Source organism: Vigna unguiculata, chromosome 5 (genome assembly GCF_037176805.1).
Source record: "Vigna unguiculata cultivar grain cowpea cultivar isolate G323 ecotype 2 chromosome 5, ASM3717680v1, whole genome shotgun sequence".
Lineage (NCBI taxonomy): Eukaryota > Viridiplantae > Streptophyta > Magnoliopsida > Fabales > Fabaceae > Vigna > Vigna unguiculata.
In genome coordinates this window covers 19314315-19330873 of record NC_140796.1, presented here as the reverse complement: position 1 = coordinate 19330873, position 16559 = coordinate 19314315, and the positions used below count along the sequence as shown (strand labels likewise).

At 44.2% G+C, this 16559-nt stretch overlaps 1 pseudogene across 1 annotated transcript; it reads left to right on the top strand.

The window, feature by feature from the left end:
• Positions 1-823: 823 nt before the first annotated feature.
• Positions 824-4556, top strand: LOC146886190 (uncharacterized; annotated as a pseudogene). Its single transcript, XR_014994932.1, has 2 exons — positions 824-4050; positions 4135-4556. The product of XR_014994932.1 is annotated as an uncharacterized LOC146886190 (transcript).
• The last annotated feature ends 12003 nt before the right edge of the window (positions 4557-16559 follow it).

Genomic DNA, 16559 nt, shown 5'->3' with positions numbered 1-16559 from the left:
TGAAAAAACTCATAAATTGCCATTCCTCAATGCTGTAGGTGATCCTATATCAGGATAATTTAGAAAATTGAACATTTCTAACTTACAGAGTATAGACACTATTTTAATCGTAGAAGCAGAAAGTGATGTTACAAATGGTTGAGTAGTCAATGCCAAAATCTCTTTGATTTTTAGTTTTTCAACTTTAGTCCATATCCTCTTTGGTCGTTCCATGGTATGAGAAATGATTAACATGAAAACAAATAGAAAAGTATCAATTTAAAAGTTGATCTTATATTAAACACTTTTTTATTATTTTATTTCTAATTAGTAAGTTCTATACTCCTGACTTGAAATTAAAAGTGTAAACATTTGCTTCATAGTTGCTATACGTTTGTATTGTGAGAATAATAACTTGAAAAATATCTAATATATTACCATTATAAAACTGAATATTCACGATTAAGAAGTAATTCTTATTTAAGAACATAGATGCACAAATTTCTAAATTAAAAACTAAGATAATTAAGCTTACTTAGAACTTCATAAGGTTTCCGCTAGCATGTGCAATGTAGAAGGAATAATGATGGTGAACATATACATCTAAATCAAGGAGAAAGTTTTTCACATTATCCACTTCAATACTTCATTATGTTCAATTTCTTATTCTTTTATCATGGAAGAAAGCTCCATAATATTGCTAAAATCATATACCAATGATACAACCTACCAAGCTAAAATCCTATCCCATTAATACAACCTGCCAAGCAGTATAGGCTGTTAATTAAACTCATGCTATAAGTCAATTAAAATTAGGTGTGCATATTTAGGTATTTAAGAAAATGTTAGATGAAGTCGCTACTGTCATTGAGATATCTATTTCTACATCTAATAAAAATTACGTTTCAAATGAAAGGTAATGGTCCAAGAACTTTATAATGTGCAAGTACATGAGACCCTATATTTGCTAGTTACACATGAATTAACTCTTCCCCAATATATACACACTAAAAATATAACTACTAGCATTTTTTAACAATCGAAAGACAACTTTTGCTTCTTCCATTTGTAAGTAGCTTCCAAGATATTAAGATTAGTTGTCTGACTTTCTTCAGGGAACAAAATGTTAACAAATTCTTCAATTCTGCAAAATTCAATTAACAGGAATGGTGTAAGAAATTGAATAAGTGTCACCATGTAGAATGTGGGAACTACATAAAGCATAGATAGTTAGTTACATACCTAGTAGAACCATCTTCAATGGCAACATGCGTTCTCTTCTTGAGCTTCTTAGGCAGCTTAGACTGGATTAAGCTAACATCACCTAGCTCTCCAAATGTAGTTTCCATGTTGAGCCATTTTTCCAATAACTTGTCTAAACTTGTCTTCACCTTACATTGTCACCATTACTAAATTCTCTATCGGAATTTAATTGATATATAATATTATTTAATATATATTGGACTCTCCTATCACTTTACAAATTATTTGGAGAAGGTTGTTTGTGGAAGGTTTCACTAAGTTACCTAGTCAAGACTTGGGGGAAAATAGAAGTAGAGACAACATTCAAGGGTTGTGAACTTTAAGCAAAGGTGAGTTATTGAGTTAACATTTTATCTTATTCTTGTTCAATTTAAATTTTAATTAAATGTTGTGATTTGAATATTGGTTTCACTCTTTTTTGTGTTAGTTATATGTTATTACCTAATATTTGATTACATAATAAAATATTACATGTTATTTCATTTATGATATTGTTAGGCACTTATTTACGTAAAATTTTAAAATAAATTATTGACTTTTAGGTTGTGGTAATTTTGCATTAATGGAAATCCCTGAAGGTAGAAAATGGATGTATAAAAGATTGGATGCTAATAAACATTCGACAGATGAATTTAGAGAAGGAGTGTATGAGTTCCTACAATATGTTATTGGTCAAGAAAAATTTGTAGAACAATGTGAAATGTTAAGGCATCCTTGTGTTAAATGTAGATGTAAAGTTTTCAAGTATGTGGATCAAGTTGGGTTGGATCTTTATGAAGAGGGATTCATGCCTAATTATTATTGGTGGACAATTCATGATAAAGAATTGCCACAAAATTCGCCCAAATGGATGTTCAGAGTACCAATTATCGAACTTGTGAGCAATGAGATGAATTAGATCCTTTCCATCAAATGATCATGGATCATGTTGGACCCTCAAATGCCTATTGTATGTAACAAGATGGTGTAATTGGATCAGAGTCCATGAACGAAGACCTTGATCTTGAAACTCAAAAGTTTTGTGACATGCTTGTTGCTGCACAAGCACCCTTGTGGGAAGGATGTGAGAATCACTCAAAATTGTCGGCTTCTTTGGAAGCTCTAAGCTTAAAATTTGATTACAATATGTCTAAAGGCTGTTTCAATAGAATGGTCCAACTTATGGGGGAGACTATGCCAAAAAATCATCAAATGATTAATAATTTTTTTGAAGCTAAGAAGTCAGTCAAAAAATTGGGTTTGGGTTGTATGAAAATTGATTGTTGCCCAAAAGGATGCATGTTGTATTATAAGGAAAATTCTCATAAAATTATAACTAATTGCTCTATCTGTGGAATGGATCGATATAAGACAATAACTAGGAGAGGAATTGAAAAGAAGATTGTTGTTAAAAAATGTGGTACTTTCCTATTATCCCAAGACTAAAAGTCTATACTCTTCAATGGCCACTACACCTCACATGGGATGGCATAGTGAGAATCAAAGGGACCCATATATTTTGTGTCATCCATCTGATGGGGAAGCTTGGAAACATTTTGATAGAATGCACCCAGAGTTTAGTCAAGACCCAAGAAATGTGAGATTAGGTTTATGTGCAGATGGGTTTAATCCTTTTGGTCAATATGGAAAAGCTATTCTTGTTGGCCTGTTATACTAACTCCATAGAATTTTCCACCTTCAATGTGCATGAAAAGATAATTTATGTTTTTGACTGTCTTAATTCCAGGCCCTTCAAATCCAAAGCATAAGATTGATGTATTTTTGTAACCACTTATAGATGAGTTATGCATCCTTTGGACTGAAGGGATATTGAATTATTATGTGTCATTGAGGTAAAATTTCACAATGAAATCTGCTTTGATGTGGACAATCAATGACTTTCTAGCTTATGGTATGTTATTAGGTTGGATGACTTTAGGTAGACACGCTTGCCCTATATGTATGGAAATAACCAAGGCATTCTCTCTTAATCATAGCCACAAGATATCCTATTTTGATTGTCATCGTCAATTCCTTTCACTTAATTATCCATTTAGAAAGGATAAAAAGGCATTCAAGAAGAAGTTTGTTAAGAATTCCCCCATCTTTTGCGTTTGTCCAGTCTTGATATTTGGAATAGGGTTGCAAAATTACCACTATGCACTAAATTACAAGAAGAGAATATTCCTAAATATGGTATAAAACATAATTGGAAGAACTAAGGATATCAAAGGATATTCCTAAATATGTGTTCATGAATGCATTTGACGATGTGATGGATATCAAAGGAAAACTAAGGATACAAACAAGGCTTGATTGGATGTTGTAGAAATATGCAATCAAAAAGAGGTAGAATTGAAAGACATTGGTCGTGGAAAACTTATCAAACCAAAGGCAGCATATGCATTCACCAAATCTCAAAGATATTTATTTGTAAATGGGTTAAAGAACTTACTCTTCCAGATGGATATGCTTCCAATTTAGGTAGATGTGTTGACCTTAATCAAGGAAAGTTACATGGGATGAAAAGTCACAACTGTCATGTTTTCATGCAACGATTGCTTACAATTGCATTTGACTCATTACCAAAACCAATTTGGAAAGTTATTGTTGAGCAAAGTCTTTTCTTTAGAAAATTAACTTCCACAACACTAAATGTTGAACACCTAAGAATTCTGGAAGAAAATATACTTGTGTTATTGTGTAAAATGGAACAAATATTTCCACTAGGAGCTTCTTTGATTCCATGGAACATCTTCCAATTCATCTTCCTTATGAGGAAAAAGTTGATGGTCCAGTCCAATATCGTTGGATGTATCCATTTGAGAGGTACAAAATTACTAATCACTTTTTTACAACACTTGTTGTTTATTCCTTCATTTTTTAAGCAATGCAGTTTATATTCTTTATTAGGTTCTTAAACTCTCTAAAAAAGAAAGTAAACAAAGCTAGGGTGGAGGGCTCTATTTGTGACGCTTACTTGGTGGAGGAAACATCTACATTTGCCTCATTTTATTATCCTCATCATGTTGAAACAAGAAGGATTAGGATCCCTCGTAACCTTGAAATAGGTGAAAGTTTTTCATGTACTCCTCCAATTTCAATTTTCAATTATCCAAGAAGAGTAATTGGAAAATGCATGACATATTATCTGAACCAAAGAGACTTTGATGCTGCCCAATTGTATGTTCTTCAAAATTGTGAAGAGGTTCAACTATACATTGAGTAAGATGATGTTCACTCCTTTCACACCCATGTTAATTATGTTAATTTGTGGGGTTTGAGTAATTTAATTTCTTCTTTGTTGTATTTATGTTGAATATTTATTAGAGATTAATTCTACAGCTTTTGAAGTTGAAATTGGTTAGGACATTTCATCCTATTTTGCTACATGGTTCAAACAAGATGTAGCTGTTTACATACATTTCATCATATACTTGCCAATTATAAAAATTTTCTATTTAAATTGACATGTATAATGTATAATTTTTTATATATTTAGGTTCTCAATCCAGAAAATAATATTCAAGAACCATTATTGGTTAATTTGGCATGGGATCTTAAGAAAAAAGTTGAATCATGGCCTATCTATGTTATCAATAGATAGAAATTTCACACTGTTCTTTAGAGTGAAGGAATGAATTCCTCTAACTATGGTGTTTATGTACGGGAAGCGATGGCCAATTAGAGTTATATTTTTATGGGATATTGTATAATATTATTCAACTAGAGTATAGTGGCTTGCCAATCATGAATTTAATTATCTTTCAATGTGAATGGTTTGATAATACTCCTTGTTCCTGCAGAGGTACAAATAAGATAAGTTAGGCACGAGAGTCACCTTACCATGTAGTCCGCTATCTCCTTAGTTGGCTTCTTCCCCTTCGATACATGTCAACTTGGACCCAGGAGGGGTTACCTGCAGAAGGATCTCCGAAGCTCAAGTGAGTCAAGGTTCTCAAGAGTCAAATCAGCAATTAATGAAAAGCGTACCTTTAAATGATGGGGTCCACGTGTATTTATAGAGTATTAATGACGTTTGACCATTTCATGGGCTGGGCCTTGACTTGGGCCCCAGCTTGGGCCATGAGTGGGCCTGGTCCTAAAGCAGGTCTTAGAGGTGTACTGGGGCATGGATGTTAACCAACTTTCTAGACAGGTAGTCGGCCGAGACCGACTACTTGCCTAGATGGCTGGTGTTGATGACATTCGAGTACTAGTTAGTATGTGGTCTTGACATGTGTGTTACTTACTTGATTGAGTTTGGTTAGGTACAGTACACCAGTCCCCCAGCCTTGTCCGATATGGGTTGTCGGTCAAGGATAACATGTGTAGGTGAACCGACGAAACCGGCTAGGTGTGATACACCAGTCCCCCAGCCTTTAAGTGTGGTGAACAGTGTTAAGGCTTGGAAGTGTCAGAAGGCAGGTGAAAGGGCGTCAGGTGGTCACATCGTTTTGCTTTTGGCGCCGCCGTTTTTTTTATGTGTCATATATTTCACAATGATGGTGTCGCTTGGTCTGGGGGTCCATTTTGGCGGGAAGAGCTTGAGTCCTTTGGGAGCGTGGAGTATAAATACGGGTTTGAATACAGCTGATGGTTTGCTTGGTTCATTTGCGAGTTTTGAAAACAGAGATCTTGTGCGCGTCCTTTTGTCCGACTAGTTCCCAATTTCCGCCGACATCTTTCCGTAAAAAATCAAACAGGTATGTCTAGTAGCGATAGCTCATCGTTATGTACATCTAGTAGTAGTCAAAGTACAGAGTCAGATAGGAGTAGAGGTGACCGGTTCCGTGGAGAGGGTGAGAGTGCTGGAGTTGGCACAAGCGGGGTGCCAATGGAAGTAGTGAGGGAGGTCCGAGAAGATCCCCCTGAAGAGCTGGAGGAAAGCAACTGGGCGGCTAGGGGTGGCTATGCGTGGGTGGCCTCTGATGTTCGTGAGCAGTCATCCCTGTTCAGGTGGTCTCGTCTGCTGAATTCTTGGCTGAATTGTACACCCGTCATTTCTAAAGGGTTTAGTGGAGATATTGTGTCATTAGAAAGAGTGAGCGCCATAGACCGGGTATGCCATGGGCAAGAAGGGGCTGCTGAGAAGTTCTTCTATATGTACATGTGCCACTTTTCTCAACTTCACATACGGCTGCCATTAGATGACTTTACTATGGGTGTGCTGCGGGCTCTGAACGTGGCGCCTACTCAGTTGCACCCTAACAGTTGGGCGTACTTACAGGCTTTCCGCATCTTGTGCGAATCGCTGTACTTGGAGCCTTCACCATACGCGTTCCTATATTTTTATGATACCAGACCCCGGAGACCGGCTACCTGGCTATCATTGATCAGCCGTCCGAGCATTAGCAGATTGGACGCCTTCTCCCAATCTTTCAAGCATTTCAAGGATGGATACTTCAAGGTTGTGGTGAAGGAGGGAGGCGAGAAGTATTTTTTGAATGCGGATGGGAGTACTAAATTCCCTTTTAGTTGGACCAACAACCCTTCGCGGTACAAGGATATGGGGATGGAGGAGTTGTCGTCCGGAGACAGGGAGGTGGTCGGGATGTTATTAAGATTTGTGGATAAGTTGCCCACTAAGGGCTTAGTTAGGGTTTATAATTCGGTGCATCCGATTATAGATATTGAAGGTATCTGTTTGTTACTTAATCTATGTTAGTGATGCTAAGTTGTTTTGATCCGAGATGTGATATGTTATTGCAGGGCATATGGCGCAATCCGGCAAGAAGAACTTGGCGCTTTTCCAAGCGCTGAGGAAGGAGATGGCCGCCAAGGCCAAGGAGGCTGGGAAGACTGATGTTCCCAATTTGCAGGAGTCTGTGGTAGAAGTACATGTGCATGGCAGCACTAAGAGGAAAGCTGAACTACCGCCTCGTCCGGAGAGGGCTAAGGACGTGAAGAAGGTGAGGGCGGCCATTCTTGGATCAAGTAGTGGGGCTGGGTCGGCTAGTGGGGAGAAGCTGCCGGAGGCTGGGCTGATTGAGTTGCCCGAGATATCAATTAGGAAAGATATCGCAATAAACCTCCCGGACACTGTTGTGAATTCTATTGATAACATGGAGGTTGATCACATTGTGAGGACAATGGTTGAATTTGGAAGTAAGGCATTGGTCTTGGGTCGCCGGGTGGGGTCACTTTACCGACGGGAAGTGAAGGAGGTGACGGAGTTACAAGGCAAGGTGGACAAACTTGTTGAGGAGAAGGCGGCGCTGGAGAAGGAGAAGGAGGGATGGGAAGCTGAGAGAAAAAGGTTGGCATCGTGGAAAGTGCGCTGCTTGGATTCGGAGGAGAAGTTGAACAAGCGCGTTGGGGAGCTGGAGGAAGATTATGACGACTTGAAAGACAAGTACGAGGGAGCTGTCGGCGAGTTGGATGACCTGAAGAACAGTGTTATTCAGGAGCACATAAACGGCTTTGAGAAGGGTTTGCGGCAGGCAGCCTTTTTCTATAAAGATGTGAATACACTGGATTCAAGGTTTGATGTAGATAAAGATGTGATTGATGGAAAACTGGTGGGTGAGGACGAAGAGGTTGGGGGGGAGGCGCCAGAGGCGGAAAAGGAAATGGATGCAACCGCGGAGGGTGATGGCAACCAGACAGCTTAGGATGTAGTTTTTCATATCGTTTTATTTCGTAATGAATCCTAAGTCTGTAATAACTCGCATAATGTTTTGATTTGTTTTTAATATGATGCATGTTGTGGATATATACCTGTTCTGTGGTTGTTGATGATAGCATGTGATAGGAATATGAGGTATGTTGTGTTGTATGTGTATTTAACTAGGGGAACGTTAGTGGCGTTTGCATGTTAATCACGAGTACGGGGTGTTCGACCCAGGCCGCTTACTTGTGGTAAGGGTGGGGAACTTAAGTGAATTAAACACAAGTAAAGGGTGTTCGACCCAGGCCGCTTACTTGTGGTAAGGGTGGGGAACTTAAACGAATTAATCACGAGTACGGGGTGTTCGACCCAGGCCGCTTACTTGTGGTAAGGGTGGGGAACTTAAACGAATTAAACACAAGTAAAGGGTGTTCGACCCAGGCCGCTTACTTGTGGTAAGGGTGGGGAACTTAAACGAATTAAACACAAGTAAAGGGTGTTCGACCCAGGCCGCTTACTTGTGGTAAGGGTGGGGAACTTAAACGAATTAATCACGAGTACGGGGTGTTCGACCCAGGCCGCTTACTTGTGGTAAGGGTGGGGAACTTAAATGAATTAAACACAAGTAAAGGGTGTTCGACCCAGGCCGCTTACTTGTGGTAAGGGTGGGGAACTTAAACGAATTAAACACAAGGGTGTTCGACCCAGGCCGCTTACTTGTGGTAAGGGTGGGGAACTTAAACGAATTAAACACAAGTAAAGGGTGTTCGACCCAGGCCGCTTACTTGTGGTAAGGGTGGGGAACTTAAACGAATTAAACACGAGTAAAGGGTGTTCGACCCAGGCCGCTTACTTGTGGTAAGGGTGGGGAACTTAAACGAATTAAACACAAGTAAAGGGTGTTCGTGCATGGAGGTGGGTGGGTGAAGGTAGACATTGTTGGCGAAGGGTCCGGGTTGCAGGGTGAGGGTCATGCATTGGAGTATCATCTCCTGGTTAAGGTGTGGTGTGCGGAGGGCGGCCTTGCTGAAGCGGTCGATGAATGCTCTGAGTGGTTCGTTGGGCTCCTGTCTGATGCCCAGTAAGGACATGGTGGTGGTTTGGTGGGGACGGCTGCCGGCGAAATGTGTGGAGAACATGTGGGAAAGGGTGTCGAAATTATCAATGGAATAGGGTGGGAGGGTGGTGAACCACTCGAGGGCGGGGCCTTTGAGTGTTGTGGGGAAAGCCTTGCAGAAGACTGCGTCCTGGGACGTGTATAAGGCGACGTGTGTGATGTAAACTTTCAAGTGTTCATCTGGGTCAGTTTCGCCAGTGTAGCGATCGAGGTTGAATGGTTCCCACTGGGTTGGGAGAGGGGTGTTAGCTATAAAGTCTGTGAACGGGTGGCGGCGTCTGGGCTGGTGGGGGGTGGGAATGTGGGGTGGGGGTGGGTAGTTGATCATGGTAGGAAAAGTGGAGGTGATGTTGTGAGGGGGGATGTGGGTTGTGGGGAGATATGGGGGGTTGTAGGGTGGGACGTATGCGGTATGGAGAGTAGTGGGTAGGTTGTGGGGAATGTGGGTTGTTGAGGGTGCTGTAATCCCTGGGTGATTGGGTGGGAAGCTTTGGGGGTGTGTAGTGGTGAGAGGGGTTTGTTGGGTGGAGGTGAAGGTGTGGGGGGTGGGGTTGTATTCACTCTCTTCCTCTGTAGGTTGGAAAGCCGGAGATTTCACGGTTTCAGAGGTCTCTTTGGTTTTTCCCTTGAGGTCAGCATCTGCCTCGATTCTCCTCCTGAGGCGGGAGTTCTCTTGTTTGAGCACTTCTATTTCTTCAGCGTTACGCTTCTTCAGGTTTGCAATCTCCTGTTGCATCTTCATCTGGCCGTCTAGGAGGGCGACCAAGTCGGGGGTGACGCCAGGAGGTCCAGAGGGACCAGCGTCAACTTGCTTGCTAGCTCCAGCTTTGCTGCGGGTAGAAACCATCTTCGGAGAAGAACGGGTACTAAGGATGTTTGTCTCGTGCCCCACGGTGGGCGCCAATTGTTCCTGCAGAGGTACAAATAAGATAAGTTAGGCACGAGAGTCACCTTACCATGTAGTCCGCTATCTCCTTAGTTGGCTTCTTCCCCTTCGATACATGTCAACTTGGACCCAGGAGGGGTTACCTGCAGAAGGATCTCCGAAGCTCAAGTGAGTCAAGGTTCTCAAGAGTCAAATCAGCAATTAATGAAAAGCGTACCTTTAAATGATGGGGTCCACGTGTATTTATAGAGTATTAATGACGTTTGACCATTTCATGGGCTGGGCCTTGACTTGGGCCCCAGCTTGGGCCATGAGTGGGCCTGGTCCTAAAGCAGGTCTTAGAGGTGTACTGGGGCATGGATGTTAACCAACTTTCTAGACAGGTAGTCGGCCGAGACCGACTACTTGCCTAGATGGCTGGTGTTGATGACATTCGAGTACTAGTTAGTATGTGGTCTTGACATGTGTGTTACTTACTTGATTGAGTTTGGTTAGGTACAGTACACCAGTCCCCCAGCCTTGTCCGATATGGGTTGTCGGTCAAGGATAACATGTGTAGGTGAACCGACGAAACCGGCTAGGTGTGATACACCAGTCCCCCAGCCTTTAAGTGTGGTGAACAGTGTTAAGGCTTGGAAGTGTCAGAAGGCAGGTGAAAGGGCGTCAGGTGGTCACATCGTTTTGCTTTTGGCGCCGCCGTTTTTTTTATGTGTCATATATTTCACAATGATGGTGTCGCTTGGTCTGGGGGTCCATTTTGGCGGGAAGAGCTTGAGTCCTTTGGGAGCGTGGAGTATAAATACGGGTTTGAATACAGCTGATGGTTTGCTTGGTTCATTTGCGAGTTTTGAAAACAGAGATCTTGTGCGCGTCCTTTTGTCCGACTAGTTCCCAATTTCCGCCGACATCTTTCCGTAAAAAATCAAACAGGTATGTCTAGTAGCGATAGCTCATCGTTATGTACATCTAGTAGTAGTCAAAGTACAGAGTCAGATAGGAGTAGAGGTGACCGGTTCCGTGGAGAGGGTGAGAGTGCTGGAGTTGGCACAAGCGGGGTGCCAATGGAAGTAGTGAGGGAGGTCCGAGAAGATCCCCCTGAAGAGCTGGAGGAAAGCAACTGGGCGGCTAGGGGTGGCTATGCGTGGGTGGCCTCTGATGTTCGTGAGCAGTCATCCCTGTTCAGGTGGTCTCGTCTGCTGAATTCTTGGCTGAATTGTACACCCGTCATTTCTAAAGGGTTTAGTGGAGATATTGTGTCATTAGAAAGAGTGAGCGCCATAGACCGGGTATGCCATGGGCAAGAAGGGGCTGCTGAGAAGTTCTTCTATATGTACATGTGCCACTTTTCTCAACTTCACATACGGCTGCCATTAGATGACTTTACTATGGGTGTGCTGCGGGCTCTGAACGTGGCGCCTACTCAGTTGCACCCTAACAGTTGGGCGTACTTACAGGCTTTCCGCATCTTGTGCGAATCGCTGTACTTGGAGCCTTCACCATACGCGTTCCTATATTTTTATGATACCAGACCCCGGAGACCGGCTACCTGGCTATCATTGATCAGCCGTCCGAGCATTAGCAGATTGGACGCCTTCTCCCAATCTTTCAAGCATTTCAAGGATGGATACTTCAAGGTTGTGGTGAAGGAGGGAGGCGAGAAGTATTTTTTGAATGCGGATGGGAGTACTAAATTCCCTTTTAGTTGGACCAACAACCCTTCGCGGTACAAGGATATGGGGATGGAGGAGTTGTCGTCCGGAGACAGGGAGGTGGTCGGGATGTTATTAAGATTTGTGGATAAGTTGCCCACTAAGGGCTTAGTTAGGGTTTATAATTCGGTGCATCCGATTATAGATATTGAAGGTATCTGTTTGTTACTTAATCTATGTTAGTGATGCTAAGTTGTTTTGATCCGAGATGTGATATGTTATTGCAGGGCATATGGCGCAATCCGGCAAGAAGAACTTGGCGCTTTTCCAAGCGCTGAGGAAGGAGATGGCCGCCAAGGCCAAGGAGGCTGGGAAGACTGATGTTCCCAATTTGCAGGAGTCTGTGGTAGAAGTACATGTGCATGGCAGCACTAAGAGGAAAGCTGAACTACCGCCTCGTCCGGAGAGGGCTAAGGACGTGAAGAAGGTGAGGGCGGCCATTCTTGGATCAAGTAGTGGGGCTGGGTCGGCTAGTGGGGAGAAGCTGCCGGAGGCTGGGCTGATTGAGTTGCCCGAGATATCAATTAGGAAAGATATCGCAATAAACCTCCCGGACACTGTTGTGAATTCTATTGATAACATGGAGGTTGATCACATTGTGAGGACAATGGTTGAATTTGGAAGTAAGGCATTGGTCTTGGGTCGCCGGGTGGGGTCACTTTACCGACGGGAAGTGAAGGAGGTGACGGAGTTACAAGGCAAGGTGGACAAACTTGTTGAGGAGAAGGCGGCGCTGGAGAAGGAGAAGGAGGGATGGGAAGCTGAGAGAAAAAGGTTGGCATCGTGGAAAGTGCGCTGCTTGGATTCGGAGGAGAAGTTGAACAAGCGCGTTGGGGAGCTGGAGGAAGATTATGACGACTTGAAAGACAAGTACGAGGGAGCTGTCGGCGAGTTGGATGACCTGAAGAACAGTGTTATTCAGGAGCACATAAACGGCTTTGAGAAGGGTTTGCGGCAGGCAGCCTTTTTCTATAAAGATGTGAATACACTGGATTCAAGGTTTGATGTAGATAAAGATGTGATTGATGGAAAACTGGTGGGTGAGGACGAAGAGGTTGGGGGGGAGGCGCCAGAGGCGGAAAAGGAAATGGATGCAACCGCGGAGGGTGATGGCAACCAGACAGCTTAGGATGTAGTTTTTCATATCGTTTTATTTCGTAATGAATCCTAAGTCTGTAATAACTCGCATAATGTTTTGATTTGTTTTTAATATGATGCATGTTGTGGATATATACCTGTTCTGTGGTTGTTGATGATAGCATGTGATAGGAATATGAGGTATGTTGTGTTGTATGTGTATTTAACTAGGGGAACGTTAGTGGCGTTTGCATGTTAATCACGAGTACGGGGTGTTCGACCCAGGCCGCTTACTTGTGGTAAGGGTGGGGAACTTAAGTGAATTAAACACAAGTAAAGGGTGTTCGACCCAGGCCGCTTACTTGTGGTAAGGGTGGGGAACTTAAACGAATTAATCACGAGTACGGGGTGTTCGACCCAGGCCGCTTACTTGTGGTAAGGGTGGGGAACTTAAACGAATTAAACACAAGTAAAGGGTGTTCGACCCAGGCCGCTTACTTGTGGTAAGGGTGGGGAACTTAAACGAATTAAACACAAGTAAAGGGTGTTCGACCCAGGCCGCTTACTTGTGGTAAGGGTGGGGAACTTAAACGAATTAATCACGAGTACGGGGTGTTCGACCCAGGCCGCTTACTTGTGGTAAGGGTGGGGAACTTAAATGAATTAAACACAAGTAAAGGGTGTTCGACCCAGGCCGCTTACTTGTGGTAAGGGTGGGGAACTTAAACGAATTAAACACAAGGGTGTTCGACCCAGGCCGCTTACTTGTGGTAAGGGTGGGGAACTTAAACGAATTAAACACAAGTAAAGGGTGTTCGACCCAGGCCGCTTACTTGTGGTAAGGGTGGGGAACTTAAACGAATTAAACACGAGTAAAGGGTGTTCGACCCAGGCCGCTTACTTGTGGTAAGGGTGGGGAACTTAAACGAATTAAACACAAGTAAAGGGTGTTCGTGCATGGAGGTGGGTGGGTGAAGGTAGACATTGTTGGCGAAGGGTCCGGGTTGCAGGGTGAGGGTCATGCATTGGAGTATCATCTCCTGGTTAAGGTGTGGTGTGCGGAGGGCGGCCTTGCTGAAGCGGTCGATGAATGCTCTGAGTGGTTCGTTGGGCTCCTGTCTGATGCCCAGTAAGGACATGGTGGTGGTTTGGTGGGGACGGCTGCCGGCGAAATGTGTGGAGAACATGTGGGAAAGGGTGTCGAAATTATCAATGGAATAGGGTGGGAGGGTGGTGAACCACTTGAGGGCGGGGCCTTTGAGTGTTGTGGGGAAAGCCTTGCAGAAGACTGCGTCCTGGGACGTGTATAAGGCGACGTGTGTGATGTAAACTTTCAAGTGTTCATCTGGGTCAGTTTCGCCAGTGTAGCGATCGAGGTTGAATGGTTCCCACTGGGTTGGGAGAGGGGTGTTAGCTATAAAGTCTGTGAACGGGTGGCGGCGTCTGGGCTGGTGGGGGGTGGGAATGTGGGGTGGGGGTGGGTAGTTGATCATGGTAGGAAAAGTGGAGGTGATGTTGTGAGGGGGGATGTGGGTTGTGGGGAGATATGGGGGGTTGTAGGGTGGGACGTATGCGGTGTGGAGAGTAGTGGGTAGGTTGTGGGGAATGTGGGTTGTTGAGGGTGCTGTAATCCCTGGGTGATTGGGTGGGAAGCTTTGGGGGTGTGTAGTGGTGAGAGGGGTTTGTTGGGTGGAGGTGAAGGTGTGGGGGGTGGGGTTGTATTCACTCTCTTCCTCTGTAGGTTGGAAAGCCGGAGATTTCACGGCTTCAGAGGTCTCTTTGGTTTTTCCCTTGAGGTCAGCATCTGCCTCGATTCTCCTCCTGAGGCGGGAGTTCTCTTGTTTGAGCACTTCTATTTCTTCAGCGTTACGCTTCTTCAGGTTTGCAATCTCCTGTTGCATCTTCATCTGGCCGTCTAGGAGGGCGACCAAGTCGGGGGTGACGCCAGGAGGTCCAGAGGGACCAGCGTCAACTTGCTTGCTAGCTCCAGCTTTGCTGCGGGTAGAAACCATCTTCGGAGAAGAACGGGTACTAAGGATGTTTGTCTCGTGCCCCACGGTGGGCGCCAATTGTTCCTGCAGAGGTACAAATAAGATAAGTTAGGCACGAGAGTCACCTTACCATGTAGTCCGCTATCTCCTTAGTTGGCTTCTTCCCCTTCGATACATGTCAACTTGGACCCAGGAGGGGTTACCTGCAGAAGGATCTCCGAAGCTCAAGTGAGTCAAGGTTCTCAAGAGTCAAATCAGCAATTAATGAAAAGCGTACCTTTAAATGATGGGGTCCACGTGTATTTATAGAGTATTAATGACGTTTGACCATTTCATGGGCTGGGCCTTGACTTGGGCCCCAGCTTGGGCCATGAGTGGGCCTGGTCCTAAAGCAGGTCTTAGAGGTGTACTGGGGCATGGATGTTAACCAACTTTCTAGACAGGTAGTCGGCCGAGACCGACTACTTGCCTAGATGGCTGGTGTTGATGACATTCGAGTACTAGTTAGTATGTGGTCTTGACATGTGTGTTACTTACTTGATTGAGTTTGGTTAGGTACAGTACACCAGTCCCCCAGCCTTGTCCGATATGGGTTGTCGGTCAAGGATAACATGTGTAGGTGAACCTGGTGTACTGTACCTAACCAAACTCAATCAAGTAAATAGTACACATGTCAAAACCACATACTACCTAATACTCGGATGCCATCAACACAAGCCATCTAGGCAAGTAGTCGGTCTCGGCCGACTACCTGCCTACAAAGTTGGTCAAACATCAATACTCCAGTACACCTCTAAGACCTGTTTTAGGGCCAGGCCCACTCATGGCCCAAGCTAGGGCCCAAGTCAAGGCCCAGCCCATAGAATGGTCAAACGTCCTTAATGTTCTATAAATACGCGTGGACCCCATCATTTAAAAGGTACGCATTCATTAATTGCTGATTTGACTCTTGAGAGCTTTGACTTACTTGAGCTTCGGAGATTCTTCTGCAGGTAACCCCTCCTGGGTTCAAGCCGACATGTATCGAATGGGAAGAGGCCAGCTAAGGAGATAGCGGACTACATGATAAGGTGACGCTCGTGCCTAACTCATCTTATTTGTCCTTCTGCAGGAACAATTGGCGCCCACCGTGGGGCTCGAGACAAACATCCTTAGTACCCGTTTTTCTCCGAAGATGGTTTCTACCCGCAGCAAAGCTGGAGCTAGCAAGCAAGTTGACACTGGTCCCTCTGGACCTCCTGGCATCACCCCTGACTTGGCCGCCCTCCTAGACGGCCAGATGAAGATGCAACAGGAAATTGCAAACCTGAAGAAGCGTAAAGCGGAAGAGATAGAAGTGCTCAAACAAGAGAACTCCCGCCTCAGGAGGAGAATCGAGGCAGATGCCGACCTGAAGGGAAAAGCCAAAGAGACCTCTGAAGCCGTGAAGTCTCCGGCTTTCCAACCTACAGAGGAAGAGAGCGAATACAACCCCACCCTTACCACAAGTAAGCGGCCTGGGTCGAACACCCTTTACTTGTGTTTAATTCGTTTAAGTTCCCCACCCTTACCACAAGTAAGCGGCCTGGGTCGAACACCCTTTACTTGTGTTTAATTCGTTTAAGTTCCCCACCCTTACCACAAGTAAGCGGCCTGGGTCGAACACCCTTTACTTGTGTTTAATTCGTTTAAGTTCCCCACCCTTACCACAAGTAAGCGGCCTGGGTCGAACACCCTTTACTTGTGTTTAATTCGTTTAAGTTCCCCACCCTTCCTCACCCTCTTCGTCCTCACCCACCAGCTTTCCACCAATCACGTCTTTATCAACATCAAACCTTGAATCCAGTGTATCCACATCTTTATAGAAAAAGGCCGCCTGCCGCAAACCCTTCTCAAAGCCGTTTATGTGCTCCTGAATAACACTGTTCTTCAGGTCATCCAACTCGCCGACAGCTCCGTCGTACTTGTC